This window comes from Lissotriton helveticus, chromosome 3_2 (assembly GCF_964261635.1).
Source record: "Lissotriton helveticus chromosome 3_2, aLisHel1.1, whole genome shotgun sequence".
In the NCBI taxonomy this organism is placed as follows: Eukaryota; Metazoa; Chordata; class Amphibia; order Caudata; family Salamandridae; genus Lissotriton; species Lissotriton helveticus.
The window spans coordinates 464,498,721-464,512,442 of NC_136062.1; positions in this window are offsets into that span (position 1 = coordinate 464,498,721).

The following is a 13,722-nucleotide window of genomic DNA, read 5'->3' on the forward strand; positions in this document are numbered from 1 at the left end:
AGGATAGCCGCGACCGTAAAGGAATCTCGTGGCTTGGGGACAATTTATCCCAACCACACTGGTTGCGGTACAGAGCCGGCGCTAGAGCCTTAGCCCACTCTTCTGCAAAATGCAGCGCATGCTCTTTCAAGACAGTGTTTGTGAAACTGGGGAGGATTACCTCCTCCCCTCGCGGCGCCGCGAGAACAAAAGGTGGGGGCCAGTCAGCCTCCGAAAGCAAAATGTCATACGTAGACGAAAGATTTTCCCAAAATACCCCTTTTACAGTACGTTGATGTCTCCTTCGATTATCAGGACAATTTCAAAAAGTCTATCAGGGGGAGCAACTCTCGTATCTGCTGTTTTGATCACAACAAAAATATCAGTCGCTGTCACCTTCAGTAGTGGACGCATGGCCTCTCTCACAATGGTAATCTCCGCCGCTCTGTCCAGCAAGGTCGGAGCCCATGTCAGATTCCGAAGCCGCGTTCTCACTATCTGTGGCATATCGATGCGCTGTCAAAGCCGCAACTTTCTTTTTGGCAAACTGCGGTCTCTTCGGCGTTGAGCCGTCCTGTTTCCCCGCACCGTCTGTCTGGTGGGGCTGGTCACGTCCTTGCTGACCACCCCGACCTCTTCCACCTCCTCCACCACCGGTTTTCGGGGCCGATGAGTCCTGAAAGGAACGAGGAGAGCGTTGATCAGAAGCCTGAAATCAATCAGGGGATTTAATCGTCGCATGATCGCGCAAGTCATAAACACGTTCTGTCTGCGCAGGCATCGGAGTCGCAGGATTAGATTCTTGAGTCTGCTGTTGTTGCTTACCCTGTTTTTGCTTCTTAGGCCAATTTTGTTTTTTGGACTTCGGCTGAACTTCTGTCTCCGAAGACTGCCCCTGAGGTTGTTTTTTCTCTTTGATAGAAAAAGGTTTTAGACCCTTACTATTGCGACCCACTGTTTAATAAGCAGCCACAACAATCCTCGCTAACTGGCGGGGTTTTTCGGCATCGGGGATCGCTGCCAAAGCATTAGCCACCTGAAAGTTCACTGCATCCCCCTTGACATTAGCCAGAATGAGACCGCAAACTATATCAAAGGTGCCACACAGGCGCATACCCAATTCAACCGCCGCCTCCGGTCCGTGATCATCCTGAACAAGTTTAATGATCGTAGGCAGTACAGCCATAGAGATGGAGTGCCATAACACCTCGCGTAGACAGCCGCAAAGGTTTTGCCCCAGGTCTCACAGTCAACGAGTTCGGGTGCCAAATCCTTGGTAAACTAATTGTCAAGATTCTATGTTTAACTCCAGGAGTTGTATTAGGAAATACTGCTTCCAGCTGGTCAAATTTCTCGGCAAGCCAGAAAGGAACATCATCCTTTTCCTGGGGACGCTTACCAAACACAGCATTGACCATTACCGGACTGAGCTTCAAACCGCCCTGTCCGGCTGGAAGAGCCCGACCCCCCGGGGGCCCACCCGGGAGATGACGACCTATGTATTGCACTAATGCACGAATCACGGCAATTGAAACTACATGCAGTCTACGAACCTCCGCCAGGGTACAATTGCCGTGTTGAGGATGAGGGGTAAATCCAGCTAAAACAGGCCAATTTGCGCCTGGAATGGACAAAGGACCTAATCTCGGAGCGGTTAAAGAATGGGGTAGGGCGCCACCAAACCAAACGTGATGCTGCCAATGATCAATAGGTACTTCCAGTGCCCTGTACGGAGTATATTCATTCGGCACAGGTGAGGGAGTGTAAGTGTGGAAGACACCAGAATTAGCGTCCATAGCCGGAAATGTCACCCACGAATAAAAGAGTTTGTACGGGTAAGCTGCTTCCGCACTCACCACCAAAATCACAGCCAAGCCATCAACGGGAGCATTGAAAGTCTGCAAATGATTGCGCACCGCAATGCGACTATGCTGCGGAATGTCCACAGGCTGGGCCATGACTGCACAGGAACTTAGAAAAACAAAGCAAACTTTGTAGCACAACTGGGTAGTAATTCAAGGAAACCGTTTCAGAAAGATTCAAGCTTGAAAAGACCTATTTCAAAAATAGGTAGGTTTTGTCCGACACCACCGTTTACCGGAAACGATAGTGAAGGGTTAAGGTTTGAATGATATACTACTCGAGTGTCATGATATAAGACCCCCAACGTATGGGCGCCATGTAGCGGGAATTCCGTTCTCCTACAGAACTGTGCATAGAGATTTGGAACCTCGGTGAACTAGGGTGGCCCAAAACTCACCTCAGTACCCAAAATGCTCTTACCAGGCTAGCTACAGTGTCTCATTGGTCATAGCAAACTTTCAATGTTTAGACAAACCAGAACATGAACTTACAATACCTTAGGTCACGTGGAAGAAATGAGCACTCTTTCGTTATAGAATCATTTCATACCAGAACGTGGAGTAAATGAGGAAACGTGCACATTTGAAATATTTATTTACTAATGCCGTCTTCTCAAAAGCAGTATCTTAGATAATACAAGGAAACATATTATCAGAAGCAAAGTTAACAGCATAGTGACTAGTCCATAGAAAGCAAAAGGTGACAGCACGCTAAGATGCTGTAATGAATACGCGTTAACAACACCTAATTCTTACCCTCCCTAACTAGCATATTATATTAATATCTAAGAAGGTCTCTTTGGGTTTTAGCAGGGCGGGCCCATACCTCAAGATCCTAGTATGAAGAGATCACATCAGTTTCCAACAGCTCTCTGCATGCGAACCGCATCAAGTGTGTATATGTGCTCTAAGCAAAGCAATATAAAACGCGCCTAAAGCCAGAATTTGGCAGGAGCTGCACTTATGTTATGTCTATGAAGGTGCGGAGATCAGACCTCACAACAATTCTGTGTCGAGTTATCCTTGAAGCTTCAGCACTCTCTGTACAGACATAGTTTATTAAGCAAAGCTGATATCAGAGCAATAACATATTATTCTCATGTAAATCACAACGCTCTTCTAGGTTGAAAGCTAAATCAACAATTATGTGTCGTGTGCAGAAGCAGCAAAAGGAAAAAATGGCGTTTAAACATTTAATAAGCTCATGCTAACTTAACACAATATATAGATAAGCAGTAACTATATGACACTCTAAGCACATTAGGGACATTTATAACGTCAGTGGGGCCATGGATTTGAAATTTAACTGCATCCCATACTATCCCATCCAGGACAAGCCAAGCAGTGATGTTAACAAAAGCCAAGTCTCTCTTCAATCTGTGTGCAGTATGTGACGAGGAATGGAGTGCCAATGTTCCATTTAGATGTCGAATGCATGTTCTCTCTCGACATAGTGTCCATTGACAATTCGGAAAAAATAAAACACAAAATCAATTGACATAAAGGTAAATCGAAAAAAGCACCAGCCAAATATATTTCCAAGGGGGAATCAAAAAATGTTTTTTAAATAAACTTGTATAGACTGCAATCCGTGAGGGCTTTCCTGATGTGTGTGAAACAGTGTCAAATGAAAATCTGGATTCTGTGGCCAAACGAGTTTGTAAATCAGGCATCGATAAGACAGTGGGGTAAGAGTAGTCAGTTTCATCAAGTTGAGTACCAGGCAATGTACTCAATAAAGGACTAGAAATTGTAGGTATCTTGATGGCCACCTCCGGCTCAGGATTAGAAGCAGTGGCAATACAGAATTCCTCACCATCGAAGGACAGGAGACTGCCGGTGTCATACTAAGAAGAATCGGCCACTCTGTGTATCTTGACATTGTCAATGGAGATATACCTGTTTTCCTTACGACCTGGAAGAGGTGGTAAAATGACTGTTCTCGTGCCCTTCACACCAAGCACAGGAACTGGAGCTCGGTAAGAGGGACCAAATTCTTTCTTGTTTTCGATCTTCTCCCGAACCAATTCTCCAACTTGGGGTAGCCAGCCAACTACCGGGATCTGCAACGCATCATCCGAAGTGGAGGGCAAATGTTCCTTTGCAAGACTGTCTCTTGTCTTTTGTAGAGTCTGTAAAACATTGCAATGTTCATCTACGTCAAAGGAGGCAGCAACCGAGTCTAGACCATCAAGGTCTGGTACATACATCTTGATACCAAATAGCATTTTGTATGGGGTCCGCCCACCCAGAGACCTTCTAGGGAGATTATTAAGAGCACGCTGCACGACATTGAGATGGGACAGCCAGTTCCTGCCAGTGCCTATTGCTCAAGCTGTCAATGATTGCTTTAAGTCACGGTTCATGCGTTCCACTACACTGTTGCCCTCAGGCCTGTATGGAGACGAAAACTTGACTTGGACCCCCAACGAAGCCATGGCATCCTTATACGCCTTAGAGGCGAAAGCAGGACCCTGATCCGAATGGAAGGTACCACAGGCAAAAATCCCTACAAGACACGCAAATCCCTTATGACAGTCCGTGAATCAGCGCTGCGGTGCAGCCACACCCACACAAAGCGTGTGCATGAATCAACTGCGACAAAGACGTACTTATATGCAGTATCAGAAGAAAAAGGACCGCAGTGATCTAAATAAACACAACCTAGTGGTTTATTAGAAATGAACAACTGTGTTTGGTGCGGACGTGGAGCAGTTGAAGGCTTAATCTGCTGGGAAATGTCACATTGAAGGACATAATCGCGCGTCTGTTTGTACAGTCCCCGCCACCAAAAACGCTGTTGTAATTGAGACACAGTGGCAGAAACGCCCGCATGCGCAGACGCAACACCTTCATGTGCCGCTGTGATCAATGTATTTCTGCGATCCGAGTTGGGAATCAATCTCTCCCCAACGTCATGTATTTTCAGATAAGGAACCTTATCTGGACTTAAGTGGTATGAGTACTTCGAAGGGAACCCCTTAGGATATTTACCTACCTTCTCAGTGGCAGCAACAGCCACCAAGATATCATCATCAATCTTACTTTAGGACCGTGTAACTGTTGCAACTAAATATGTTGATACTGCTGATTTCGCTGCCTCATCAGCAAACGAGTTGCCAACAGCATGGCCCTCCACGCGCTGATAACAAAGAGTATGAATTACAAACACGAGTGGCAACTGCTCTTTAAGCTCAGCCACTCGGACCCAGATCATTTTATGTTTTATTGTGCTACCCTTGGAATCACGAAAATCATTCTGAATCCAAAAGAACAAGTTCTCATTGTAAGACTGGACACAGTAGTAAGAATCACTTACAATGAGAGTCGTCACACTAGGATCAGCGTACTCCAATGCAAGCATCAGAGCACGAAGCTCTGCCAATTGTGCGGGCAGTCCCCTAGAGTCTGCGTGTGCACGACTCTGGACTTGAATTCATCGTTCACCATGGCACCTACCACAATGGCGCTTGCGGAAATGTAGGCGTGTTTAGAACCATGCGCAACCTGCGCCGAACCATCATTGTATATGATGCAATGGAAATCATCCAAAGGCCGCATAGCCTAAGGTGCAGGATGAACAAATTCATATTGCGAAAACTCCTGCGACCAAAAGGAGGCATAAAAAATAAACATGACATCCGGAGATGTCAATGAAGCAGCCCATTGTATCCACCGAGGGTGCAAAGCTTTAGAATTAGGTACACTGGCTTTCATAACTGCTTCCAAAGCAGGACACGGGGTAAAGACCAACATGTGTTTTCCCTGTGACAGAGCACGTTCCTTAAGAATCGCCATCTGTACAGCCGTCAATACTTTCTCCACAGTGGAAAATCGCATTTCAGCCGAAGTGTACAAGTGTGACTTGTAGGCAATAGGTACTGTGTCTCCTTCGTTAAAAGTAAGGTATGTGAAACCCACCGCCCCAGGGACGATTCTTATCACCAGGTTGGTGTGGTTATCAGTAAGTATTTAGAAGCAAGCAGATCAGCCTGCAAAGATTGCAGAATAGCTGAGTGTTCTGGCAGCCAGCATGATTTGGTAAAAGTGGGTTGTATCAAAGCATACAAAGGCTTGATACGCTGGGCATATTCAGGAATGTATGTCCTCCCGAAATTAAAAAATCCCAGCAAAGACTGTAATTTTTTCAGAGTTGTCGGTACGCGCAGCTGTGCACATTTCTCCAAGAAGTGAGGAGCTGATTCTCGACCTTCATTGTTGAGCTCATAGCCCAGGAACAACACTGTGTACTCTGCAATGTGCGACTTTGCAAAGTTAAATTTGTAACTGAAGTCCGCAAAGTTATAAATTATGCGGTCAAATCGACACAGATGCTCCCAAAGTTCGTCATCTGTGAGATAAACGTCATCCACATATGAGCATGCATCAGGGTCGATTCTCTCCAAGAGAGAGACTATGCGGGCAGCAAATACCCCAGGACTATTCTTATAGCCCATCGGTAAACGCCTGAACTGTTTTTATTCGCCACCGCATGTAAAACTGGTCCATTGGGAACTCAGACCATCCAAATGGTGGGCATAAAAACCGTTGGATATGTCAAGCGTGGTTTTAAACCGCTTATGCACAAGACTATCCACTAAGGCAGACCCGTGAGTATTCTGTACTGTACAGGTACGGCAATGCGAGTTTAAATGCCGGTAATCAAATACCAAACGATATGAACCGTCAGGCTTGGTCACAGTAAAAAGAGGGTTATTCATTGGTGACACACATGTTTCAATCACTCCTTGATATTCCAATTGTTCAAGGATTTCCGAAACGGAAGCCTTAGCTTCACGTCTAATGGGATATTGAGGTTGAGGCTCTGGCTGAGACTGCAAAGGTATTTCGTGGTGTGGGGAAAATGTATCCCAACCACAGTGTGTACAGTACAGAGCCAGCGCAAGGGCTCTAGCCTACTCTTCTGCAAAATTCAGCGCATGCTCCTTCGAGACCGTGTGCGCGAAACTAGGGAGGATTACCTCTTGGAGCTGCGAGAACAAAAGGTGGGGGCCTTGTACCTGCCAGTCTTTTGAACCCCAGATGGTTTTTGTTTCAATGTTGTTTTTCCTAAATTCAAAACCAAATGTAGACATTTTGTCATAAAATGTTTCAGAATAAATCAATTTAGTATTTGTCAACATTGTTTTCATTCCTGTCTTACTTAACATTTTAAAATAATACGTTTCTGGATCACTGTTGTTAAACCCTGAGAAGTATTGGAATTTCTCAAAAAATGTTTTCGAGCTGCTTTTGGCGGTGTTGGACAATGTTCCCATTGGTTATAAGTAAAAATATTTCGAGGTTGAGCAGATTTATGCAAATAGTGATGACCAAAATGATTATAACAATATAACTCTTCATAATTTGATGAACCCTGTAAATAATCATGTTCTGTGAATTTAGCTGTCATTACTAAATCTGCCATCATATTATTAATGTTTTCAAAGTCCCAATCATCAGAGAAAGTACTTGGTGTCACAAAGTCACTTAAGGAAACCTTAAACTGGTGTGGATATTTCAAAAGCTCAATCGGGCCATAGATTTCATAATCCGTTTTGTCCCATGCTTCCCTACCGGGTATTGGATTGGCTGTGATGTTCACTGATGACAGTTCTCTTTTCTTGATGTGTGAGGATCTGTGAGGCTTTAGGACCAAGTTGATGTTCTGACTTGCTGTGTCCATTGTACTATATTTTCCTTCAATGAATTTTCCCAAACATAGAACCATGATGAGCCAAAGTAGGAGGAAAAGTACACCTAACACAATCCAAAATTCAATCCATGGTGAAATCAGATATGTTTCTTTTAGTTGGTGAAAAAGTACAGTTACTTTGTCTTTGAAAGTTTTTGTTGCTGGAATTTCTTCATGCTCACTTGGATCTTCAGAAAAGTCCTCGAAATTGATGAAGTAGCCAGATGCAGTTCTATCAATTGTTGGAATTGTTTCCACATTTTCATTAGTCTTTGAATCTTCTTTTGTCACATTAGTATAGTCTGAAGCTACATCATTGTAGACAGGTGTTTCTTGACGAACTGTTGCAATGTGGGTTTCAAGAGGCACAAGTTCCATTGCTTTGTTGCATATTCCTTTTTTATTCACTGCAGGTTTATCAAATATGATTAGTCTCTCAGTTTGAACCTCTTGGATTGTAGCAAGATTTGGTCTTCTGCTATTTCTTGGGAGTCCACTGGGCCTACTGCTTATTATTGGCCACATGATTGTGGTTTTACCAGGTCGATGGATACAACTCGGTTCTCCTTTTTACCAGCAAGGGGCGGTAGTACTACTGATCTTGTTCCGCTGACAGCTAAGACAGGTACTGCTTTTCTGTAAGAAGGCCCACATTCCTTCTTCACCGCGATCTTCTCTCTGACTAGATCCCCAATGTTTGGAGTCCAGACAGGTCTTGCTGGGACAAGTGGTTTTTCTTCAGTGGCTGTTGGCTTTAACTTTATATTACTCAGACTTCTTCTTGTTTCATTTAAGTCCCGTAAAACAGCCAAACGGTCTTTGATATCAAAGGCTTTTTCTTCTACCACTGAAGTGTGACTATCTAAGTCCTGAATGTGCATTCTAGTACCGAACAATAGTTCGTAGGGAGTGAAACCTTTTAGAGAATTTTTTGGGCAGATTATTAAGACTATGTTGGACACTTGTTAAATGTTTGACCCACCCATCACCCGAACCTAATACCCTCGCCGTTATGGATTGCTTTATGTCCCGTTTTTTTCTTTCCACGACCGCTTTTCCCTCAGGATGGAAGGGAGAAGAGTACCGCAATGCCCATGCTGGTCATGGCCTCTTTGTAAGCTCGAGAGCTAAATGCAGGACCTTGGTCAGAATGTAGCATGCCAAATGCGTATGCGCCGATAAAGACTCGCAAATCTTTTATAACAGTTCTGGCGACAGCCGAGCACTGGTGTCTACATTTTTAAGTGAATCTAGTCTAATTATGGGAACGCATTTCTCCTGCTGGATTTTTGCGTATAGATAGCCTGATGCTTTTTAATAACGGTGTCCTGGCAGTGGTGTCGTCCGGTTCACGACTGCGATCTCTGTTGCAGTCTGGACAATCCTTTGCAAATTTGTAATTTTGCAGGCTCATCCCCGGCCACCAGTATTCTGATTGTAATTCTTTTAGAGATTTCACGATCTCTTGGTGCCTTAGATGCTCTCCAATGTGTGTGTCTGCGATCAATAAGACTCTCCGGTTCGTGTTTGGAATGACTCTATCCCCCACTCCAGGGATTTGAGCAAAAGGAACGGAGTTTGTATCAATTATGTATGTATTATTGAGTGGATAGTCGAGAGGTAATGCTGCATAGTCGCCTTTTAACGAGGCTTTTACCGCCAGCATGGTTTCTCCGTCTATTTGTTTTTTAGAACGCTTTTTTTGTGGCTACGGAAGCCGGTTGAACCGCTTCCGCTGTGGCTCTGTCAGCCAATGAATTCCCTGCAACGTGAACACCATCACGTTCATGACTCAGTGTATGTATCACGTGAGTCTTTCGTAGTTCTTTCTGTAAAAGAACTACTTGTTCCCAAAGCTTTTTATGCTTTATTGTGGCTCCTGTGTCATCTTTGTAACCATTTTTGATCCATGTATGCATGTCATTATTGTAAGACTTGACGCAGTAATGCAAATCGCACACTATTAGTGTAGGGAATTCGCGATCGGCATTTTCAAGCGCCATCTTTAAAGATCTTATCACAGCTCGCTGAGCTGAGCAGTTTCTGAGTGATTCAGTTTTGGTGATTATTGGTCTGAATTTACCAAAGCGCCAGCGACCTCTAACAATCGCGCACGCTGCGTTGTAGGACTTTTTCTCTACATCATAGTGTTGTGCAAATCTGTCCATGTAGATTACACATGTGTACTGTTCGAGAGGCAGAATTTAGATTGGCAGAGGATATTCTTGTTCATATTCTAGATCTTCTAGTTTTTTCATTTTCGGGTCAAAATAGTGCTTCACGTCTTGTGCAGCAAGAGAATTTTCCCATTGTATCCATTTTGGATCTAGTGCCACAGCATTCAGATTGCGTAGGCTTGTTAATGCCTCAAGGGTTGATTCTGCTGCTAAAACAGATATCCTTCTGCCTTGGCCTTGGGCTCTTTCTTTTGCTACAGCAGTTTGAACCGCTATTAGAATCTTTTCAGTAGAACTGAATTTCATTTCAGCTTGTGTATAGAAGTGTGATTTGTAAGCTATTGGTACCGTTTGTCCCTCATTAGAGGTCAGGTACGTGAATCCGCATCTTCCTGGGATGACTCAGATTTCAAGGTTGCGTACGTTTTCGCGTGTTTGCAATTTTGTTTTAGCTAACATGTCTGTTTGCAATGATCTTAAAATTTCTGTGTGTTTCTGAGTCCAATTGATTGGTTTGAAATCAGGTTTTATTAATTCATATAGAGGTTTAACCCTCTCTGCATAATTTAGAATGTATGTTCTTCCGAAATTCAGGGAACCTAGTATTGATTGTAAATTCTTCATCGTTTTTGGAGCTTGTAGTACAGCACACTTCTCTAAGAAGTTGTCTGCTAGGCTTTTGCCTTCACTTGATAATTCATATCCTAAAAACAGGACAGTTAGATGAGCAGTTCGTGACTTTTTAAAGTTGAATTTGTACCGTTCAGCTGCGAACCCAAGTATTATGGTGTTCACTCTTTTCAAGTGTGTCTCCAGGTCATCATCTGTGAGATAGATGTCATCGACATAAGATAATGCCTCATCATCATATATTTGTAGTAACTCTGTTACCCTTGCTGAGAATAATCCTGGGCTGTTCTTGAATCCCTGTGGGAGTCGACAGAATTGTTATGCGACCCCATTATTGAGAAAGCGGTCAAATACCTGCTTTCAGGTGCTATGTTTTGACAAAAGAATCCATTAGAGATATCTAATGTCGTTTTATATTTTTTGCGCACGATGTTATTCATTAGTGCTGCACTGTGGCAGTGTTGTACTGCAAATGTTTTGCAAGAGGAGTTTAAGTGTCTGTAGTCCAAAACTAGACAATATGAATCGTCTGGCTTGGAGACAGGAAACAAAGGATTGTTCATTTGTGAGGTGCATGTTTCAATCACCCCCTGGTATTCAAGTTGATATAAGATCTCCCTGACTTGCTTTTTAGCTTCTTATTTAACTGGGTACTGCCTCTGTGCAGTAGGTTGACTTTCTAACTGGATTTTGTGGGGAGGAGAATCCTCATCCCACCCTACATGATTTTTATATAATGCAGGGGCTTGGGCAACTGCCCATTTTCTTGCAAATGTATATTTTGTATGAATTGGAATATGATTTGAGAAGGCAGGCATAATCATTTCTTCGCCATGAGGGCACTCCCTGACAAACTCTGCTGGCCAGTTTTTCTCAGCTAACAGGATGTCATAGCCTTTCGAGAGGTTATCCCAAAAGAGACCCCTTACTTTCCTAGTTTTGTCCCCGTCTATACGCAATGTTATTTCGTATAATTTATGGGGTTTGCTAACTCTGGTGTCTGCAGTTTCCCCTTGAATGTATTCATTCGTGTCCACTGTCTCCAGAAGATTCATCAGGATCTTGTGAACTATGGTTACTTCTGCTGCGCTGTCTACCATTGTCTGGGCCCACTCTCCGTTTTTCAGTTGTGTCCTCAGTATCCTCGGCATGTATTATTCTAATACTTGCTACCTTTTTTTTGGGAAATTGTAATTTTCTTTGATGAGCAGGTTCCTTGTCTTTGGACTTGACGTGCTCTTCCTTGTGTTCTGACCGTCCTCTTCTTTCCGATTTCTGTGAGAAAGTCTGAAAAGATCGAGAGGGACGTGTATCAATATCTTGATATCTATCAGGTTTTCTCAATTTATCCCTATCTCTAAGGTTGTATCTTTTCTCAGAGGGCTCCCTCTGGGGAGACATGTTTCCTCGTTCTGGAGATCTATCTCTTTGTTGAGGAGACCTTCCTCTGGACTGAAAAAGTTTTTCTCTGGGAGTGGATTGTTTATTACCCTCCCAACTCTTTTTTGGAGTGTTCAGATTATTTTTAATAAATGTTTTTACAGGATTTTCAGTTAGTTGGGGTTTTATTGGTTTCCCACCAAACTATCTCTACCTAGTTCTTCATAGGATTTTTCTATGATTCTGACAAGTTCAAAAGGTTGTTCTGCTATATCTGTTTCTTTCAATTTCTGGCGGATCACCACAGATGCTGCTTCTCCTTTTATGTTGGCTAATAATATAGCCGAGACCTGCTTGAAGTCTTTCAGTAATTTCATACCCAGAGTTAAAGCAGGTTCTGGACCGTATTCATTTTGAATCTGTTGTAGCACATCTGGTATTATCGCCATAGACGGAACACCATGTGTTTTTGTGTTTATTGAAACTGCCTCTATCTGAGTGATTTTTTGTGCTAACCAGAATGGAATATGTTCCCATTTTGCGGGTATTTTGCCAATAGCTGATTGTATATTCTGTGGTGTGATTTTATTCGTGTTCCCCTGGTGAGGGGTGGTCTGTGGAATTATTATCACTGGTTGGACTGTTGAAGTCCGCATGACATATTGGACCAATTCTCTATGTATTTTAATTAGTAGTTTTAGCTGAGATAAAAGTTCCCGGTCTGACATTTTATCAATGTTGGGATGTGGTGTGTAGCTGGCTAGAACCGGCCACGTGGCTCCTGGTCTACCTAGTGGACCGAGCCTGGTGATGTGATTTTGATGTTTTAGGGCGTGTTTAAACCAGAGCATGTGCTCTTGGTAAGTTAGTGGGATTTCAACGTCCTCGAAAGGAGCGTATTCATACTGAGGTTCCTCCATTTTGTAATAGTGGAATTCGTGTGTCACAGCGTGTGCTGCTGAAAATTGTATCCATGAATAGAATACCTCTGTCTGCCGATATTCATGGGCCTCTACCACGAATATGACTGTACCACCTCGTGATGATACTCCATTTTCTAGAAGTTTTTTTGTTATATTTTTTCTTACATTTACCGGAATGAATATAGCATGCGGGTCATTTTCTTGGAGACTTGTGTCATCCGCTAGGAGTTGAGCTGCTAATTTAGCTTCCTCCCTTTTGTCTTCACTTACCGTCATTTTTACTAACAGAAAGCTTTCTGTTGCAGATCAAGTTTCAAGCAAACAAAGATTAGGTGCACAATATTTTGGAACACTGTATCCTTCAACGTTGACTAAACCAAAAACTAATACATAGGAATCTCTTCCTACTAAGTTCCGGCGGATTTGAACCTTTTACCCACTCCAGACGTCTATTGGAGTTTTTACGGGAAAAGGGGTCTGTGTGAAAAAGCACTACTGAGTTACTCTAATGTCTTGCGTTAGATTATCGCCTTACCAAACGTGGGGCGCCATGTAGTGTAGTTCCTATATTCCCAATAGGCTCTACGGATTGGAATAACATGATCAGCAGTGTAGCCGTAGGACTGAGGTCATCTAGGTCTCTACTGACTATATTAGACTTAATTAGTTTTGCCAGCTAGCTCAGAGGTCACTAGAAACTTTCTCGAATGTTCAGGAAAGAGTTAACCGTCTTGATTTAGACAAGAAGGGATTATTTTTTGACAACAGCATAAACATGACAACTTTGCTCCCTCAGAATAAAGAGTGTATCTCTAGAGTCGTGTGAAAACAATAGACTGTTATTTCACTCAGTCAATTGTGCATACTTAGTTTCACCAGTGTGCAGAGAAATAGAGAGACGGGCGTTTTCAATAAAAGGTGTTATTTATTGAGCAGTCTTCTTTCTCATGCAAGAGAAGAGAGTTGCCACAATTGCAATACTTATCATGAAGTAAAGTGCATACAGTAAAAGGAGTATTATAAAATATTACTGTAAAAGCATTTAAGCATTTATATGGTTTCTTAGCCATATGATA